The sequence below is a fragment of the Schistocerca gregaria genome, chromosome 9, assembly GCF_023897955.1.
Source record: "Schistocerca gregaria isolate iqSchGreg1 chromosome 9, iqSchGreg1.2, whole genome shotgun sequence".
Lineage (NCBI taxonomy): Eukaryota > Metazoa > Arthropoda > Insecta > Orthoptera > Acrididae > Schistocerca > Schistocerca gregaria.
In genome coordinates this window covers 244,783,826-244,804,759 of record NC_064928.1, presented here as the reverse complement: position 1 = coordinate 244,804,759, position 20,934 = coordinate 244,783,826, and the positions used below count along the sequence as shown (strand labels likewise).

General features: G+C 44.1%; 1 protein-coding gene across 1 annotated transcript in view; it reads left to right on the top strand.

Annotated features, from left to right (window-relative positions):
• Window positions 1-1,043, top strand: part of LOC126291660 (uncharacterized) — a 73,362-nt gene extending 72,319 nt beyond the window's left edge. Inside the window, exon 4 of the mRNA XM_049985235.1 lies at window positions 989-1,043. The gene's annotated coding sequence lies outside the window, so the exon portion shown is untranslated. The remainder of the gene's footprint in view (window positions 1-988) is intronic.
• Window positions 1,044-20,934: the final 19,891 nt, after the last annotated feature.

Genomic DNA, 20,934 nt, shown 5'->3' with positions numbered 1-20,934 from the left:
TAAAGTCTAGGAAAATCAGTCGCCAGACTTGAGATTCATTGGGAGATTCTGGGGAAATGTAATTCATCCACCAAAAAACCGCCTTGATAACACCTAATTGCCTGATTGCGGAGTATTATTCATCAGTCCGGAACATTAACAAATAAGATTAATAAAAGAGACACAAGGTCCAACGAAGAGCTGCGCGTTTCGTCACGGGGCCGTTGCCTCTGTGGGGGCAGGTGGTCAACACTCCCGTTGCAGACGCTGCACGAGAGGCGCTGTGAATAACCGGAAGGTTTGCCGTCGGCGCTTAGCGTGCTTCTTCCAAGGGAGTCCAACACCGTATTTCTTCTCCTCACCAACTCTTCGCGAAGGAACCGTGAGGAATCGGAGTTAACAAGAAACTTCACGCGAGAATCGTGGTTCTGAAGTTGCTTTCGCGTGTGGAACAGGGAAGAGGGGGGAAAAGATATTGGAGGCAAAAGAACTCTCCACCACACGCTGTAAGGTGACTGTGGAGTACAATGCGTATACAGACGGATGTGTACCACATTTTGGTTCTCAATTTTGTTACATCGTATCCCTACTTGTTATTTCAATGTAGCGTCGGGATCCAGCAGCCTTGTGTAAGATTTGTTAGTATAATCTGTCGGGAATTATTTTTCCGTACCGGCTTTTATCTTGCTTAATTTAATGGAATACAAAAGCGGGGTGATATAGTTGTTCCGTAATGGATCATTACCATTACTAATCAGACACATTACACGTTTTTTGTCCGTCGACTAACCACACAGTTTCCTCACAAATGACTCTTCTCCTGCTACCCTAAATTTTTTCTAATGTATTATCAAACTGTTAACAGAGAATGGCTCGCTCAGACTACAGATTTTTTATCGTGCAGTATATTTTCACATTACTCAAATGCAGTGACTGTTATGTAGGGAATGAACACTCCTCTTTTATGTTTTTGTGTTCTGAGTTTTACTAATTACAAATACCTTTTCAGGAATGTAAGCCGACAAAATGTCTGAGGTTTTCCTACAAGATGCACGACAAGAAAATGCTTTTCTCGTTCAAAGGAGGGTCGTTCTGACATCAGTAAATCTCCAAGTTGAAGAGGACTTCGGGGTTTAAGGGCGTTTAAGCGCATTAATCCACAACGATCCACGACAGTGTACCCGATATCTGGCAAATGTGATGAACTGTGATCGTTCCACCATCGTGCGACTTTTGCACGGAACGGGGAAGGTTCCAAAATTGGGTGTGCAGCTACTGCATGCTCTAAGCCAAAATCAAAGTAATGAGTGGATGACCGTATGTGAATCTGCTCGCTTGCGATGAATGCGCTAGTGAACAACACCTATCATTCCTATCTTGCATGGTTACTGGTGACGAGAAACGGTGTCTTTATGCTACGATAACGAAACGAAAGGAACGGCTGAGCCCAAAAGCAGCAGAAACTACCTGCACGAAGACCAGCTGGCGTCCACAGAAGATAATGTCACGCATCTGGCGGGAGAGCGGCCGTGTCCTGTACTGAGAGATGTGACAGTCACTCCACGATAGCGGCTGCACGCATTGTGCTGCACTCACGAGTAACACCGCATCGCACACAGGTCATCCCGCACACATGTTGTCACTTGACCTTACACCCTCCGATTTTCACCTTTTCCCGTCTCTATCAAAGAATCAAGAAACTTCCTTTCCGGTTGGAAATGCACTCCAGCCATGGTCCGAAGAGTTATTCGCTTCAAAACACGTGATTTCTGCACTCAAAAAATCTAAACGTTATCCCTTCATGGGATCTGGAAAAGCTGAAAGAAACTGAGGTTGTACAGAGTTTCAGGGAGAGCATAAGGGAACAATTGACAGCAATGGGGGAAAGAAACACAGTAGAAGAAGAATGGGTAGCTCTGAGGGATGAAGTAGTGAAGGCAGCAGAGGATAAAGTAGTAAAAAGACGAGGGCTAGTAGAAATCCTTGAGTAACAGAAGAAATACTGAATTTAATTGATGAAAGGAGAAAATATAAAAATGGAGTAAATGAAGCAGGCAAAAAGGAAAACAAACGTCTCAAAAATGAGATCGACAGGAAGTGCAAAATGGCTAAGCAGGGATGGCTAGAGGACAAATGTAAGGATGTAGAAGCTTATCTCACTAGGGGTAAGATAGATAGCATTTGTTTCTAGCATTTGTGGACTTAGAGAAAGTTTTTGACAATGTTGACTGGAATACTCTCTTTCAAATTCTAAAGGTGGCAGGGGTAAAATACAGGGAGAGAAAGGCTATTTACAATTTGTACAGAAACCAGATGGCAGTTACAAGAGTCGAGGGACATGAAAGGGAAGCAGTGGTTGGGAATGGGGTGAGACAGGGTTGTAGCCTCTCCCCGATGTTATTCAATCTGTATATTGAGGAAGCAGTAAAGGAAACAAAAGATAAATTCGCAGTAGGTATTAAAATTCATGGAGAAGAAATAAAAACTTTGACGTCCGCCGATGACATTGTAATTCTGTCAAAGACGGCAAAGGACTTGGAAGAGCAGTTGAATGGAATGGACAGTGTCTTGAAAGGAGGATATAAGATGAACATCAACAAAAGCAAAACGAGGATAATGGAATGTAGTCAAATTAAATCGGGTGATGCTGAGGGAATTAGATTAGGAAATGAGACGCTTAAAGTAGGAAAGGAGTTTTGCTATTTAGGAAGTAAAATAACTGATGATGGTCGAAGTAGAGAGGATATAAAATGTAGACTGGCAATGGAAAGGAAAGCGTTTCTAAATAAGAGAAATTAGTTAACATCGAATATAGATTTATGTATCAGGAAGTCGTTTCTGAAAGTATTTGTTTGGATTGTAGCCATGTATGGAAGTGAAACATGGACGATAAATAGTTTGGACAAGAAGAGAATAGAGGCTTTGGAAATGCGGTGCTACAGAAGAATGCTGAAGATGAGGTGGATAGATCACGTAACTAATGAGGACGTATAGAATAGGATTGGGGAGAAGAGAAGTTTGTGGCGCAACTTGACTAGAAGAAGGGATCGGGTGGTAGGACATGTTTTGAGGCATCATGAGATCACAAATTTAGCATTGGAGGGCAGCGTGGAGGGTAAAAATCGTAGAGGGAGACCAAGAGATGAATACACTAAGCAGATTCAGAAGGATGTAGGTTGCAATAGGTACTGGGAGATGAAGAAGCTTGCACAGGATAGAGTAGCATGGAGAGCTGCATCAAAACACTCTCAGGACTGAAGACAACAACAACAACATCCCTTTCGTTGGACGACTGTTGTAAACAGTGTACGAGAATATTATTGATGACTAAAATCTCCATTATTTGTATTTGTTGTGTTTGTCAAACTCAAAGGAATACGTTACGAACTTACGCAATAATCACCATATATTCGGATGGTCAGATTTGTAAACCACTTTCAGACAAATAAAATTGCTCATGTAAAGAGTTCATAAAATGTTTTTGCATCAGTTATTAACTCCAAATGCCTGTGATGTGACGATAACATATTCTTTTTTTTTCTGAGTGTGCCACTCAGGTAAATTCCCGAATGTGTTGGCCATGTAGTGGGAATAGTATTCAGAGCATAAACTTTCTAGCCCATTCAACAAAAAACTTACCGTCACAGCGCATGCACTGGCAGAGCATCACGATGAAATAAGAGCAATCACGGCTGGCAAGAAAACATTTACGTGTTAGCATTTCCCACGTGCTATTTTAGAATGGAGCAGTCACGAAATACTAGGATAGTGTTTGTGTGAACCGCCTGCCAAGTACGGAACTGTGAATTGTGGAGTTGTCATGAAGACGAAAACGGCGGTGTTTGATACCGAGTACGAAACGAAACTTGGCTGTAGCATGTAACCAAACTTCCTAATAACTTTTCAGCTTCTGGTGAAAATCGTGTTACCTCACCGTTGTATCACCCAGACTAGGAACAGCATTAGGTCTATAAGATCTGAGATACTGGAACTTCGCGCTACTGAATATAGAACGGCATCAGTTCATCGCTTAACTGCTATGGTTCTCATCAAACGAGGAAAATACACTCATTTCTGTTGTATGTGCGACGTGTGTTGTGTTGGTGAAACCTGCAGTGCAGGTGACATCGCGTCGTGTCAGTTTATAAGAGGGCCGTACCACGAAGTGTTGATTGAATCATCATCATCATCATCATCATCATTATTATTAAGTACCCTTGCATAAAGTATAGTGTTCGTTTGCAGACAAAATGGAAGTGAAGTGGAAGTAGTAGAGTCTAATAAGCAGACCTTATTTGAGAAATCATCACTGTTAGAGAAAAAGTCGTTGATTAACGTTGTTACTAACAAATTTTAAACGTCTTGACTGACGTTGCTAACTCAAACTTTTAGACAATATTGAAAGAAACTTTCGGGCAAACATAGCCTAGATATTTTGAATACTTAAGATATACAAATTCTGTGTATTTTAGCAAGCGTAGACTTACTTTCAGGAGGATGTAGTGGGGTACACACACAGACAGACACACTCTCTCTCTCTCTCTCTCTCTCTCTCTCTCTCTCTCTCTCTCTCTCTCTCTCTCTACTGCAAGTCTTTAACAGAAAAGACTCAACACAAATGCCGCGCGTTTCCACTTGATGTAAAACAGATATTTGCCACTGTCGCAGAGAACAACACTTCTGCTTATAGCTGACTAGTACGGAAGCACAGCCAAGCGTCAGAGGGCGTTTAACTTTATAAACTTTGTTGCATCAGTTCTCACTAACAACACAAGCGCTTCCAGATCTGGGCTGCTGTCTCAGTCGCTGCGGCCTGACGTGACGATCTTGGAGCAGCGGCGGTGTGTGGAACCTCGTGAGGGCGTGTCCTCGGACGGCTCCCTCGTGGCTGCGACTGCAGCGACGGTCTTAAGCTAGAGTCAAGTAGCAGCTGTACGCTGGGACCTGTCTGCAGTAATATGTAAAGGGAAAATGTTACCAAGACTCTTGAAAATTTCTTGATCCAATTCCTTAAAATTTTTACTCGGTGCTATATATTCGGGCAGACAGAAGCAGTAAATATTTTAATACATAAAACATGCAAAGGACAAACATTCTTGGCAAAAATCTCGAAAAGGTCTACACCGATTTATTTCGGATTTTTAGATGACAGTCTAATAAACATTGAGATAGCATTCACTATCTTTTTTAAATAACTATGTACAGGTTTCCTGTTAAAATCGACTGCGTGAGAGAAAGTACCATGCTGTGGAAACGTATGGTTTCATTTTCTTCATTACGAGTGGTTTTAACAGAAAATAAAACGTTATGTATGGTATGTCGGTTTACGATTAGAACACTATTAGATTATCGTCCAACACTCTGTAAACCTGCCCTTCTGCTCTCTCTCTCTCTCTCTCTCTCTCTCTCTCTCTCTCTATCTATCTATCTATCTCACACTCTCACTCTCAATCACTCAAACACACACACACACACACACACACACAGACAGAGAGAGAGAGAGAGAGAGAGAGAGAGAGAGAGAGAGAGAGAGAGAGAGAAGTCTGACGCATCCGGCTTATTTTGTTGTTTGGCCATGAACAACAATGCAACCGAGTGAGGTGGCGCATTGGTTAGCTCACTGGACTCGCTTTCGGGAGGATGACGGATCAAACACACGTCCGGCCATCCAGATTTAGGTTTTCTATGATTTCTCTAAACCGCTGCATGAAAATGCTGGGATGGTTCCCATGAAAGGGCTCCACCGATTTCTTTCCCCATCTTTGACACAGTTCGAGCTCGTGCTCCGTCTCTAATGACCTCAATGTCGACGGGAAGTTAATCCAATCTTCTTTCCTTCCTTCCTTAAAAGAAAATAAGTAAACATTGTGCAGAGGTTTAGTTTGTTATTCGTGAAGTTGCAAACAAAATATCTCAAACGTAAATGAAGTGTAAAGTTCACTTTCCTCCAAAATCTTCATTGTACGTCCGTTAGCTATTTTGTGCATCATTTTTAAGTCATTTTCAATTTTTTCTGTTAATGTTCTTCGCTTTTTGCATGAAAGTAAGTTGTGAATTGGTTGAATTCGCAGTGTCTTTTTTTTTTTTAATCTAATTCCGAAATTTCTGCTTGTTATTCGATATAAAGTTTATTGCAATCGTCACAAGAAAGTTTCCAGACGGCTGCGACGGAAAAAGTGGAGATACTGCTTTTTGCTGACGGTATTTTGGCCCTTCAAGTTATTAATTTTGTTTTTGATTTCACAAACAACTTGTTGATCTTTCCATACATTTGGCGTATGTATGGTGTTGCGACATAGACAGGTTTATTTGTAATTTTCTCTGTTCAATGTTACTCCTCTACCTATGCCATCCGTTTCTGGTATTGTATGTTATTCATACGTATTGTGGGGCTGAATACATTTCTTTGAGCTGTGTATGACAGCACTTTTATTTCATTTTGTATCCCATTGTTAACAAAGGTAAATTTAAAATTCCATTAATCATTGATTTGAAATATGCATAGTTATGCGAATTTGGGTGACAATTTTTATTTATGATAATGTGGATCATAATAGCTTTTATATGTATTTGGAATAGGTGGTGACTACTGTTACTTACTTTCAGGTCTAAAAAGTTTCTAGATAACTTTTTTCATAGATGTCATAAAAAGAAGCCTTCTACATAACAGAAATGTTATTGAAACTTACGAATTAATAAATCTATTCCAACGTACATCATCTCAAAACTGTTCTGAACTTGAGTAAAATTTACACACAGTCAGATCGAGCAGCTATGGTAAATTGTATCACATGCACCATAACAGTCGTGTTTCTGATTAGTTTGGTAGATAAACTCAATTCAAACTGCCCATTTCTAAGTAAAATTATCGATTACACAGATATGTCGATACACTACTACCAGTACACGGAGGTGACAAAGACATAAAAAAGAGCCATCGGCAAGCAAACAAATTGCACCCTAACACAAAGTTTACTGTAGGAATGGAAAAAACAAATCAATAAACCAAAAATAAGCAACAAGTGCCACTACCAATTCGAAATACATATAGAAGCTACTACGACTGCCACCATAAATAAAATTCTTATAACGCGGATTTTTGCAAAAGTATGAATATTTCAATTCAACGATTAATAGAATTTTAAATTTACCTATCGATAATACTGCGATTCAACATGAGATGAAAACGCTAGAATAGATACCCAACGAAATGATTTCAACTCCAAAATAGTGTTAAAATTGTAGGAACATCAGCATGAAGTGCTGCATCTACGAATTGTTATAAAATGGTGTAGCCTGGAAACACGTTTACGCAGAATACGCGTTTTGGTGTTAGTGAAGAGCTTGTGGAGCAATATTAGGACCCAAAGTGAGACAAATACATTCAGCGGAATATAAGTGAGAAATGTTCCAGGGGAGCAGCTCCTTGACGCCTGTACTGTGGGACAGAGAACCTGGCGGCGGCTCCACTGTGCCCTGGGGAACATTCTCGAGGGCGCCGTGGATCCAGTGGAGCCTGTTCAAGGCACCGCGACGGCCAGTCGTTTCAAACCACTCACACCTCTTCATGGCGGTCGTGTTTCCCGACGACAGTGGCAAGTTTAGCAGGATAACGGCCCGTGTCACATGGCCGAGAGTGTGGTCGAGTGGTTGGAGGAACAGTGGAGAGTTCCAACTGATATGAGGCCTCCGCCATGTGCCAGATCCGAACCCGACTGAACACCTCTGGGATGTAATTGAACGTGACATCAGAGGTCATCGCCTCTTCCCTGGAATTATTGCGAATTTAGAGACCTGAGTGTGGAGATGTGCCAGCTGCCTCCAGCGACCTGCCAAGCTCTCACTGCTTCCATGCCACCACACGCCTATGGTACAGAATTGAATGTTAACCGTGCCAAACGTGCCCATCATGTTTGAAACAGGTAGGCGGATCACGAAATTGATGACAGGTTAATTACAACCCTGTCAATTAAATCATCAGTTTCTTGGAAAGAAAGCGCGTAGACGATCACTTAGTACGTAACACATGTTGCGCGGGATTAGCCGAGCGCTCGGGCGCTGCAGTCATGGACTGTGCGGCTGGACCCTGCGGAGGTTCGAGTCCTCCCTCAGCCATGGCTGTGTGCCATTGTCGTTAGGATAATTTAGGTTTGGTAGTGTGTAAGCTTAGGGACTGATGACCTTATCAGTTAAGTCCCATACGATTTCACATACATTTGAACATTTTTGAAATTAACACATGACTACGCTATTGTCACATTTAAATGAAATGTTCTTGTGTTACAAAACTGAAAATTTGACATCGTCTTAAGATTTTTGTTTGCATAATGTGTTCACCTGACTTCCATAACAAAAAGCTTCCCACGTGTTGAAAATTAGATAAACGGGTCAAGAAAAACAATATCGTAAACTGTCCATGCAGTATATTAATAATTTGTAGCTGTAAACAAAAGGTAAACCTAGTGCAACTCTTCAAGAAGTCAGTGATACCAGTCTCATGTGTGTACACTGAATAATTTGAGACGCTGACCGAGTCGAACCAAGTATGAGAGTAACCATTCGTTCCGTGTGGGACAACGTATTTGCTTGTGCCGAAGTGCCAACGCTAGAATAATAAATTTTGCTCTTTAACGGAGGCCAGGCGCTATGAAATGTACTTACCAATATTCTATTCTCCTTGCTTCATTAAAAGTGACAATGTGAATACATCTCTATTTCTGGTATCAACAATCCAGGTTATGTACTAAAACATATTTAGGTGAAAAACTGACAGACCCCTGCCTGTGACGATGTTTCTAGACAAGCCTATTTAATAATCACAGACCGTGCTATTCGCAATTAGTTATACATTTTACACTGGTATAGAATTTAATGATCTGTCGGAACTGAAATGTCTTCCTCGTATTGATGAACTTATTCTGATTTTTATGGAGGAAATTGATTTGCAAGGATTAGTTAATAAATTGTGTAGAAAATGATACAACCGTAATTTCAAAACTGTGGATTATAAAGCTAAAGCCCAGGCCTTAGTACAGATTAAAAAAAAACAGTCAATACGGAATAAAATTGACAATAACCTAATAGAACAAGTCATACATAATTCAATTTTCTGGTCTGTGGGATAAAGTGCGATTGTGGGAGGCACACAATGTAAAATCAATAACTTCAGTCGTTTCTGCCGAAAAAAAGAATCAGGAGATACCTTAAAAATAAAAAAGAATTATACTTGCTAAGAATTAAACTTTTAGTTACTGTAGTTCTAAAAGCACTTTTGTATGGATGTGAACTGTAAATGGTATACAAGAAGAAAATAATAAATTTGCAGAGAACGGACGCGGCATTACCAAGAAACGCAACGCGGTGTAAAAGAACGGACAAAACTAGAAAACGGAGCATATGCAGTATGAGAGAAAAATTAGACGAGCATGTGAGTGGACTGAATGTCTGCAGGGAGTGGGTCGTGAAAAATTACGTGTAACATTCAGAAGACCAAGGAGAGGATGGGAACAGCAAAGGGCCTAAAGCAGAATATGAAGAAGAGAAGAGAAAAAAGTAGATGAAAGAATTTGTCTTAAAATATGTTTTCGTGTTAGCCGATCTCGCTTCCTGAATTCTCTGATAAGCAGGAGGAAGTCGATTTGGAAATTTGTGGTAAAAGCCCGTGGGACCAAGCTGTTGCTGCCATTGGTCTCTAAGCTTACACACTACTTAATCTAACTTATACTTACGCTAAGGGCAACACATATGCAGATTATTACGAAGGTAGTGCAGACACGTGGCATCGAGGCAGTAATTTTTCTCTTTATTGTTGTCAGATATTACGGTAACGCAGATTATGAATGCATAACAACATTCGCAACGGAAATGAAAATACGTTTGTAGAAATTGGACCACTAAGAATTCAAGGAGGCGTTTTGCAACACTCCCCTTGCGAAGGAAGGCCGGTCACATAACCTATCGGTGACAGACGTCTGAACTCGGCGGCGTTGACGGAGCACACACGCACGTCCGTCGCTTCTCGCTGAAGGTACCTGAGTCTTGCAGATGACTCTGTCTCCTCTGCACAGTAGAAGCGCTCAGGACGTCGATGAATGGTTGTAGCGGAGTGAAACGACGTCAGGTTAACAGGGGTTAGTGGTTCGATAACAGTGCGCGTGTTTCTTTTAATTTTAATAATTCCCCTTGTGGTGGTTTACAAAAAAACGTTTACACAATCACTTATCCACCTGCCACGTATGTTAATTACAATGGTCTTGCACTGACGTATTGCGCAAAAGGCATTTAGCGAACTCTAAACAGAGCCACAGTTTGACAGGCATATTCCACCGTGATCAGTGGTATCTACGCCCACAGTACATCCACAGTACATCCACCCGCTGCAGTCTGCTCGTACTTTCAGTGACAGCTTTCAGGTGTGTTCAACATAACTGAAGTCCACCACAGAGTAACAGACACTGGTCGTGATTTATGCAACTGAAAGTCCGAAAGAAAAATGTTTTTGGAAGTGTACTAAATTTCGTCCATCATGTGAAGGTAGGATACAGTTGGGAGGTTGAATACTGAAGTTGGGTTTTCTCGTTGGTGCTCCAGAAAATGATGATGTGGGAAAAAGAAATCGGTAACATTTCTCCTCCACTGTTATTTCATCTTTCTCGTCCCAGGTTAGTGGAGACTGGGATGTCAGTGGTCCAAACTTTCCCTTCTTCAGCATATTCGTTGTAAAGTCCATAACTCTGACACTGTTAGGCGTGAAATACTTTCAGACGTTTTCAGAATTATTTACCGCATGATTTCCATTGTAAATATAAAGACGATGTCATTTTTCCTCGTTTTAAAATCAAAGAAAAAATTATTGGAAATAAAATGAAAAAGGATAATACAGAATGGGAAATGTTGAGAAGCACAATACATTCATTCACTACTTGCAGGACTTGCGTTGGGGAAAGACTGAGGATTGTAGGTGGAGGGGGGGGGGGGGGGGGAGGAACTGGGAAAGAAGGTATGAACAAAGGAGTCGTGTTGATTGCAAATCTGAAGAACAGAGCAGATTCAGCTATGTCAAAGTGACAGCCAGGTGAAGTTTCGCCGGGAGAGGGTCGATCCCTGCTTTCCCTGAATGTTGTCCTAGATGTACTGGTGGTGACGGTAGGTCTCTGATGGGACTATAAAGTTCAGTGCCCCATGTGTTGTCACTGATCCACTGGTAACGTTGGAAGATTTCAGAAGAGCCGTCGTAAGTGGTCACCTGTGGGTTTGTCCATAGTACAGTAATAACTGTAGCTGGTCTGAGATGGGCTGGTGGGAGTGGTCGGCGCCCTGCATGTTGTCGGTCCCCCATTAGCAGTGGCAGGTCTCACGTGTCGTCCTCGAGACACTGGTAATGGTAGGTGGGCTGAGACGCGCCCGTCGTACCCCGTGCCCTGAATACTGTCCCGGATCCTCTGGTCGAAGCGGCGGTCCACCTCCGGCGACATCAGCTGGGTGGCTGGGTGGCGCGGCCCACACTGACGAACGCCTGGCCGGGGCCGGTGGCGGCAGCCCGACGCCCGCCCCCAGCCCCCAGCCTCCGGACGACGGCGCCGTAGTTGGTGGCCGGGCTGTCCCTCGTGCTGCCGAAGCTCAGCTGCTGCTCCAGCTCCAGCACCTGCTGTTCCGTCACACTCCTGCCCAGAAAGGCGGCCACCTTGCGGATCACGGCGCCCAGGTCCAGCTGCATCATACAGGAGGAATACCACTGAATGTCAGTGCAATCCTGTAAATTCCGAGAGCAGACGAGTGTGGAAACTACGTCAGAAGCAGCTTGACAGCACATAGATCCAAGTTGCTGATTAGACCAAGAGACGTAGAAATGGATAATACACTTTATGTTAGATGATTGTAGCAGCGACACCATTTAGGATAGGGAAGTTAGATTTGGTGCAGTATTTCGAAGCACACTAGTTACAGCCAAGTGTGGGCTGGATTGTAGTAAGGTACACTGACCAGCGGTCGCGAAGTGGAATGGAGGCCACAGGGCCATCGAACCGTTGAAAAGAGTAAACGCAGCGGTTCGCATGGCCGAAGGGGCCCGCCGCTGCACCGGGGTGTGAGGCACACCTGACACAGAGCGATGCGTTAGGGAAACAGAGGCGCGCAGTCGAGTATAAATAGGTGTAGTTTTCTAACGAGATTCATTCAAGTGTGGCAGGTCTCCTGGATGGCGGCCCGTGTCACACTGCTGGGCTACACGCAGCAACAGATGGGGCGACAGCATCCCAGTCCGTGGCGGGTCGTTGGTTCGACCCTCTCCAGCCAGCCGGGGCAGGCCACTCTTTGGGTCACTACCGTGGGCAGTCGTCTCCCTACGCCGGAGGCTTTCAAGGCGAGGGCCGCAGAATGGGGGCGGTCGTTGTCGCCGTGTTCCCAGCTACGCCAGTGTTGCGTTTCTCACGCCGCTGGAGGTACTGCCTCAGCAATGCAGGGCCTGTAACGCGGACCGAGGTGAACGAAGCTCTGTACTGGAAACGAACAAATCATTTGAAAAGTTCGGCCGAGTTTTAATACGCCACATTCTGACACCATTCAACATGATGCTCATTTCGGCTGCAGGGAAGGCAAAGGCACCAGAGGGGCATTTCTGGCACTGTCCTTGACAATGGGAGAGAGGCTTCAGAAAAATCAACACGCTTTCATAGTATTTCAATCTAGAAAAACATTCCTCACGGAAGGATGAAACAATGTTTAAACTCATTAACAGAAAGAGGAAAGAAACATATGTATAAGGAAGCACGAAAGAACATTAAAAATGCAAAACCAGTAGAAGACTGCTCGGATTTAAAAGATCACAAGACAACGATGCAGTCTTCCTCTCCTATTATTAAACCTCCACGTCGAAGAAGCAATTTCAAAAGCCTGCAGCACAAGTAATTAGGGAGTAGATATAATGAACAACGAAATTCGAGAAATGTTGAGGAAGCGAAGGCTGTTGCACTCTCGCTTCAAAAGAGAAAACGCAAATTATTACATGAAAAAATTAATAAAAATTTGTGCGCCTGTAAAAAGATCGGTACATGAAGCTTAGAACAACTGCCACAGTCAGCAATAGATCTCATGGAGAAAAATTGCAATGTGGTCTAAGGCTTCCATGCAGTCACTCGATGTCCCATCTGGTGTGGCAGTGGAAAAACCGAAACTCAAAGCTTCATATATCGCGTTGAAGAAAGCTCTTACGCAAGAGGCCCGCACTCTCCCTTGGGCTCCTGTATGGACGGCAGAGTGACAACCATCGCTGGTGTAGAGAAACAGCTGAAAGAGTTGGAAGCAAATACGTCGCCAGTTCCGCATGGAGTTCCGATTCCGTTTTGCGAACGGTACTCACCAAATCGCAACTAATTACTTTTCTTACAAAAAAATCTCGAAGTCAACTGATTAATAATCTAAAACTAACAAAACTGTATCGTTATATGTCCCACTGATGATGCCGTAGAACAGGAGAAGGCGAAACGCGTATGGGATAAATAAAGTAACCAACAGCAGGAAAAGGCAATTTTATTTACAAAACAAGTACTGTGCAGCATTGGCCTTTACTTGCATTTATCTCTAACCTCTCGTCCAGTGTAAAGCACCACACGACTGGAAAAACAGAGCACATGACTGCTGTGAAGAAGAATGGTGAAAGAAACGACTGGCAAACCTACAAGTATCTTTAACATCGGTATGCTACAGAAGTCTTGAACATTTTCTCAGTTGGAACACAATAAATTTCCTTGAGAGCGAAAAGCTTCGGTCCACAAATCAGCACGATTTGAGAAAGCTTCGCCCGTGTGAAACTCAGCTGGCCCTTTTCACGCTTGAGATCCTGCGAACCCTGGATGAACGGCAAACGGGCAGATCCCAAGTTCCTACATTTGCGTGAAGCATTCGACGTGGTGCCACACTGCAGACTGTTAGCGAAGATAGGATACGGAGCAGGTTCCCAGGCATGTGACTTCTTAAGTAACAGCACAGAGCAGAGGCGGGCTGCTAGACCTGTTACCAGTAGGTTCGAACAACACGCGAGTATTACGGAGGTGCTTCGTGAACTCAAATGGGAGTCGCCGCAGGGAAGGAGACGTTCTTTTCGAGGAGCACTATTGAGAAATTTTAAGGAACTGGCATTTGAAGCTGGCTGCAGAAGGATTCTACCGCCGCCAACGTTTATTTCGAGTAAAAATCATCAAGATAATATTAGAGATCTTATGCTTCGTATGGAGGGATATAGACAGTCGTTTTTCCTTCGCTCTGTTTGCGAGTTGAACAGAAACGGAAATGACTGGTGGTGGTGCAGAGTACCCTCAGCCTCGCACCGCATCATACGGTGGCTTTCGGAGAGTGTGTAGATGTAAATGTAGATGCCGCACGTGATGTACATGTGCAACAACCACCAAGTGAAAGGGTTTAAGGCCAAATGGCTAGCCGAGCACTGGCATACATCCCGCCTGCGGTTTTCACGCAAGCACTCTTGCGGCTCACCGTCCTCTGGTTTCCCAGCAACGACCCAGAGATAAACGTAGCGCAAATTCAGTCGAAATTAGCAAAGACGTCGCGTTTGCACGGCACAGTATGACGACGGTGATTGGTTTGTGGGGCGCCTATCTGCCCAGTCATCAGCGCCCGTACAAAGTCCCAAGTTTTACACATTCCAATTTTTTTACACAATCCAATCCAGTTACTGTCACAGATGAGGATGATGATGAAGAAATGAGCACAACACAAACACCCGGTCCCTGGGCAGAGAAAATCCCCAACCCGGCCGGGAATCGAACCCAGGACCCCGAGATCCAGAGGGAGTAGCGCACGGCACAGTATGCAAACGAGGGTTGGACAACTAAGAAGTAAATACAAGCAGCAGACGTGAGGTTTTTGAGGACGGTGTAGATCTCTAGAGGAAAATGAGGCTCAGTGAAAGTGTGAATGAATTAGAAAGGACAAACTCGCAGAGGTAGCTCCAGCTGACGTTTTGAGACGGGGACTGCTGTCCTGGGAGGGCACATCAAGATGATGTCAACTGTAATCTACCCTTACACTTACACCTGACTACTGTACCACTGTCATGCAGAGTGTAAGTCGCTGTGGAGAACACGTCTAGTACATTAAAGAAGATAACGAATGCAGACAATAATTCTGCCAGCCTGGGTGCTTATCGCTTCATAGTTGCCTGTCACAAGCCACGTAAAGAAGGAATGGTAGAAGAGAACATCTGTCAAAAAAAACTTTGGTTCAGATGGCCCATTAGGGCACCTAGCTAGGCCACAAGAGCAGTACAGGCGAAAAGGTGGACTAAGAGATGGCGGTGCTGGTGAAAGTGGCAGCCTCTTGTCCAAGGGTAAAATGGTCAGAGGGCATGAGAAGCTCCAAATGTTGGAGGCAGCTGAATCAGTAAAATTCCGGGCTCCATAGCCAGGTCTTATTTTGGGAATTCATAGATGATCCTGGACCTGCTGCTCTGTACAGTAGAACTTAAAATCTGGAAATGGAAAGATCACATAACAGATACACTACCCGAAGTGGTTACTCAGATGAGGCATTGACAGTTCACATCTGCTAATGCAATGACACCTAGGATTCTCTGGATCTGAAAATTGGTGGCGAAGAAGAAATGGAAAATACTGAAATACATTCTAATTGTAAGTTCAAGAAAAAGTACTACTCTGGAAGATTAAATGTAGATTCTCTTCTGAAAATTGGAAGAGGAGGAATTGAAATTACGCTGCCAGAAAAGAAAGTGAAGCACCTGGGAAGGTGGGTGGAAACGAAACGAAAAGATACTTTATGGGTTGAGAGGGTATGTGATGTAGTTTCAGTCATTACAAAATCGAGTCGAATTTACAAAGAACTTGTCAATACGTGATCACGTATGAGCATGGCATTACTGTAGAGTACAGTACACCCCACCCAATCAGAACGCAAGCTCTGGATCGGTTGGGAAGTGTGTGTATAACACCGTTTTATCGTCTCCCAAGGCAAGCTAGCCGAGAACTACCGTAACTGGTCCTTGACATCTCAGATAGTGGCACTGTGACAGATTAGGCGTCTGAGCTGTGTCGGTGATATACGTTTGTGTCTTACTGCGAACAGGAGCAGCTCTTTATGACGCACGCAGTTCATGGAGGCGCGGGTGTCGTGGAAGAGCATTATCCTGTTGAAAAATGACACCACTGTACTGTCGCGTGACAGCTGCCACATGAGGAGGCAGGATTTCCCTCACGTACCACTGTTCCACCACAGTTGCTTTTGTCACCATCAGTCGTGACGTCCCAACACCGCGACGCCAGGGGTACCACTGTCACGCTTCGCCAAGAGACTGGACTCAAAACCGTGATCACTTGCTGTGGCGCAGAACACCGGCTCATCCCTGAACGCAATGCAACGCCAGTCACCAGCAGCCCTGTGTAGCAGTCACTGCACCACTCCAGACGCAGCCGTTTGTACTAGTCACGGGACAGCGGTTCGTTAGTCCCATTCGGTGATCCTCGCGTGTGGTGGTCAGGCGTGGTCGACTCGTACGCTGACCGGCTTTCACGTTCCCATGCAGCCACACTGGACTGGCATTCGGGAGGGCGACGGTTCAATTCCGCGACCGGCCATCCTGATTTAGGTTTTCCGTGATTTCCCAAAATCGCTCCAGGCAAATGCCTTGGCACGGCCGACTTTCTTCCCCAATCCGATGAGACAGACGACCTCGTTGTCTGGTCTCCCCCCCCCCCCACCCCCCACAACCACCCAGCCCACATGCAGCCCACCACAGGGAAGGTACTGTCACATGTGAACGTCCCATAAATGTGGATATTGCACCATTCCCAGGAGGCCAAATCGAGTCCCCACACTGACGCGCCTTGCAAGTTCCGTCAGGTGGTGATAACGCTGCCTCACACGAGTACGTACATTCCCTGTGCCCTTCGCAGCGACCACTCGAAATCCGACGTTGCTCGCGCCCCCTTACGTGCTCTTCCAGGTTTGGTAACAACGCTAAACACGAGCAGCTGTTCTACCAGTCAGAGAGAAATGCAACTCTTAACCGTTTACATACCTGATGATAGTCTACGAAACTACACTGACCGAGCGAGGTGGCGCAGTGGTTAGACACTGGACTCGCATTCGGGAGGACGACGGTTCAATCCCGCGTCCGGCCATCCTGATTTAGGTTTTCCGTGATTTTCCTAAATCACTCCAGGCAAATGCCGGGATGGTTCCTCTGAAAGGGCACGGCCGACTTCCTTCCCCATCCTTTCCTGATCCGATGAGACCGATGACCACTCTGTCTGGTCTCCTTCCCCCAAACCAACCAACCAAACTACACTGACATTCGACCATGTCTTCTGTGTGCTTCACTGCTTTTCTGAGGCATTACATTCCTACATAGAGAACGTATGCAAATTTTAACAGTGCAATATACAAGATTATTACATGAAAATGTAGTTGAAACGCGACATTTTTTGTATGAGATTGGTAATTTGGTGGGAAATTCATAAGTATGCCATTTGTTCTACAGGGTTTTCCCCCAACTCTTATGAGAAGTAAGGCTGTTGCCTTGACTGCAAGTCCGCGGGAAATTGGTAAAGCCAAGATCGCGCATCGCCATATCGGCGTGTATTTCGGTTCCATTGTAATGTACTGTGTGCTCACCTTTTTCATTTCTTCGTAAGTTGTCCACAGAATGTTAGGCTCATTTCGGAGTTTCCAGAATTCCAGCACGCTGCTCCAGTACGGAGAGTAGTTGACTGAAACAAAGGAAAAGTGACAGACAACTCACTGACATTGGATGCAAATGTCACCCTTGTGGTGGGAAAACTGAAATATGTTACCTGAGGACAATGATGACATGAGTTGTGCACTGTACCTGCGATTGCCTTTTGTCTGAACTGCGCTTAACTGGCCGCCTTACTGACGTCACTCTGTGACACACAAAATTGGAACTATTCCATCTGTCATGACTTCACCTTCTTCCAATAATCAGTTTTTCCCCCCTTTGCTTATTTTCAAATCTTGTACATTTTCTAACTGGTGGATATGTGGGAGGCATTCGAATGTTTCAAAAAGTCAACTAATCTCTTTCCCACTAAGATCCATTATTCAGTGCAAGGTAACGTTTCGCTGATTCTAATGCAGCACTCAGCTTTACTGGGAAGTTAGCCAATCAGAAGATACACCTGATTGAAGATTCTACTGCCGGCCGCGGTGGCCGTGTGGTTCTGGCGCCGCAGTCCCGCGGGGCTGCTACGGTCGCAGGTTCGAATCCTGCCTCGGGCATGGGTGTGTGTGATGTCCTTAGGTTAGTTATGTTTAAGTAGTTCTAAATTCTAGGGGACTGGAGACCGGAGATGTTGAGTCCCATAGTGCTCAGAGCCATTTGAACCATTTGATTTGAAGATCCTACTGCACGACACACGAGGCAAACATCGTGAGGTGCAGCCGTTCCTGGGCGTAGTGAGACCCCTAGTTACAAAACTGGCAGTTCAGGCTTTAAATGGAGTACTCAAAATCCTGTCAGACTAATTTACGACCAAATTAATATTCAGTTTCAGAAGTATCTGCATATTCTATTGTAGATTTTGCCTTATTGCTTGTTACATTCTCGCCTTTGCCACTTCACTTACGTTAACCTAAATTTCGTAGACTACATAATATACTTCATTAACTGAACCATGGACCTTGCCGTTGGTGGGGAGGCATGCGTGCCTCAGCGATACAGATGGCCGTACCGTAGGTGCAACCACAACGGAGGGGTATCTGTTGAGAGGCCAGACAAACGTGTGGTTCCTGAAGAGGGGCAGCAGCCTTTTCAGCAGTTGCAGGGGCAACAGTCTGGATGATTGACTGATCTGGCCTTGCAACATTAACCAAAACGGCGTTGCTGTGCTGGTACTGCGAACGGCTGAAAGCAAGGGGAAACTACAGCCGTAATTTTTCCCGAGGACATGCAGCTTTACTGTATGATTAAATGATGATGGCATCCTCTTGGGTAAAATATTCCGGAGGTAAAATAGTCCCCCATTCGGATCTCCGGGCGGGGACTACTCAGGAGGATGTCGTTATCAGGAGAAAGAAAACTGGCGTTCTACGGATCGGAGCGTGGAATGTCAGATCCCTTAATCGGGCAGGTAGGTTAGAAAATTTAAAAAGGGAAATGGATAGGTTAAAGTTAGATATAGTGGGGATTAGTGAAGTTCGGTGGCAGGAGGAACAAGACTTCTGGTCAGGTGATTACAGGGTTATAAACACAAAATCAAATAGGGGTAATGCAGGAGTAGGTTTAATAATGAATAGGAAAATAGGAATGCGGGTAAGCTACTACAAACAGCACAGTGAACGCATTATTGTGGCCAAGATAGATACGAAGCCCACACCTACTACAGTAGTACAAGTTTATATGCCAACTAGCTCTGCAGATGACGAAGAAATTGAAGAAATGTATAAAAGAAATTATTCAGATAGTGAAGGGAGACGAAAATTTAATAGTAATGGGTGACTGGAATTCGAGTGTAGGAAAAGGGAGAGAAGGAAACATAGTAGGTGAATATGGATTGGGGCTAAGAAATGAAAGAGGAAGCCGCCTAGTAGAATTTTGTACAGAGCACAACTTAGTCATAGGTAACACTTGGTTTAAGAATCATGAAAGAAGGTTGTATACGTGGAAGAACCCTGGAGATACTAAAAGGTATCAGATAGATTATATAATGGTAAGACAGAGATTTAGGAACCAGGTTTTGAGTTGTAAGACATTTCCAGGGGCAGATGTGGACTCTGACCACAATCTATTGGTTATGACCTGTAGATTAAAACTGAAGAAATTGCAAAAATGTGGGAAATTAAGGAGATGGGACCTGGATAAACTGAAAGAACCAGAGGTTGTACAGAGTTTCAGGGAAAGCATAAGGGAACAATTGACAGGAATAGGGGAAATAAATACAGTAGAAGAAGAATGGGTAACTCTGAGGGATGAAGTAGTGAAGGCAGCAGAGGATGAAGTAGGTACAAAGACGAGGGCTGCTAGAAATCCTTGGGTAACAGAAGAAATATTGAATTTAATTGATGAAAGGAGAAAATATAAAAATGCAGTAAATGAAGCAGGCAAAAAGGAATACAAACGTCTCAAAAATGAGATCGAGAGGAAGTGCTAAATGGCTAAACAGGGATGGCTAGAGGATAAATGTAAAGATGTAGAGGCTTATCTCACTAGGGGTAAGATAGATACTGCCTACAGGAAAATTAAAGAGACCTTTGGAGAGAAGAGAATCACGTGTATGAATATCAAGAGCTCAGATGGCAACCCAGTTCTAAGCAAAGAAGGGAAGGCAGAAAGGTGGAAGGAGTATATAGAAGGTTTATACAAGGGTGATGTACTTGAGGACAATATTATGGAAATGGAAGAGGATGTAGATGAAGACGAAATGGGTGATACGATATTGCGTGAAGAGTTTGACAGAGCACTGAAAGACCTGAGTCGGAACAAGGCCCCCGGAGTAGACAACATTCCATTAGAACTACTGACGGCCTTGGGAGAGCCAGTCATGACAAAACTCTACCAGCTGGTGAGCAAGATGTATGAGACAGGCCAAATACCCTCAGACTTCAAGAAGAATATAATAATTCCAATCCCAAAGAAAGCAGGTGCTGACAGATGTGAAAATTACCGAACTATCAGTTTAATAAGTCACAGCTGCAAAATACTAACGCGAATTCTTTACAGACGAATGGAAAAACTGGTAGATGCAGACCTCGGGGAGGATCAGTTTGGATTCCGTCGAAATGTTGGAACACGTGAGGCAATACTGACCTTACGACTTATCTTAGAAGAAAGATTAAGAAAAGGCAAACCTACGTTTCTAGCATTTGTAGACTTAAAGAAAGCTTTTGACAATGTTGACTGGAATACTCTCTTCCAAATTCTGAAGGTGGCAGGGGTAAAATACAGGGAGCGAAAGGCTATTTACAATT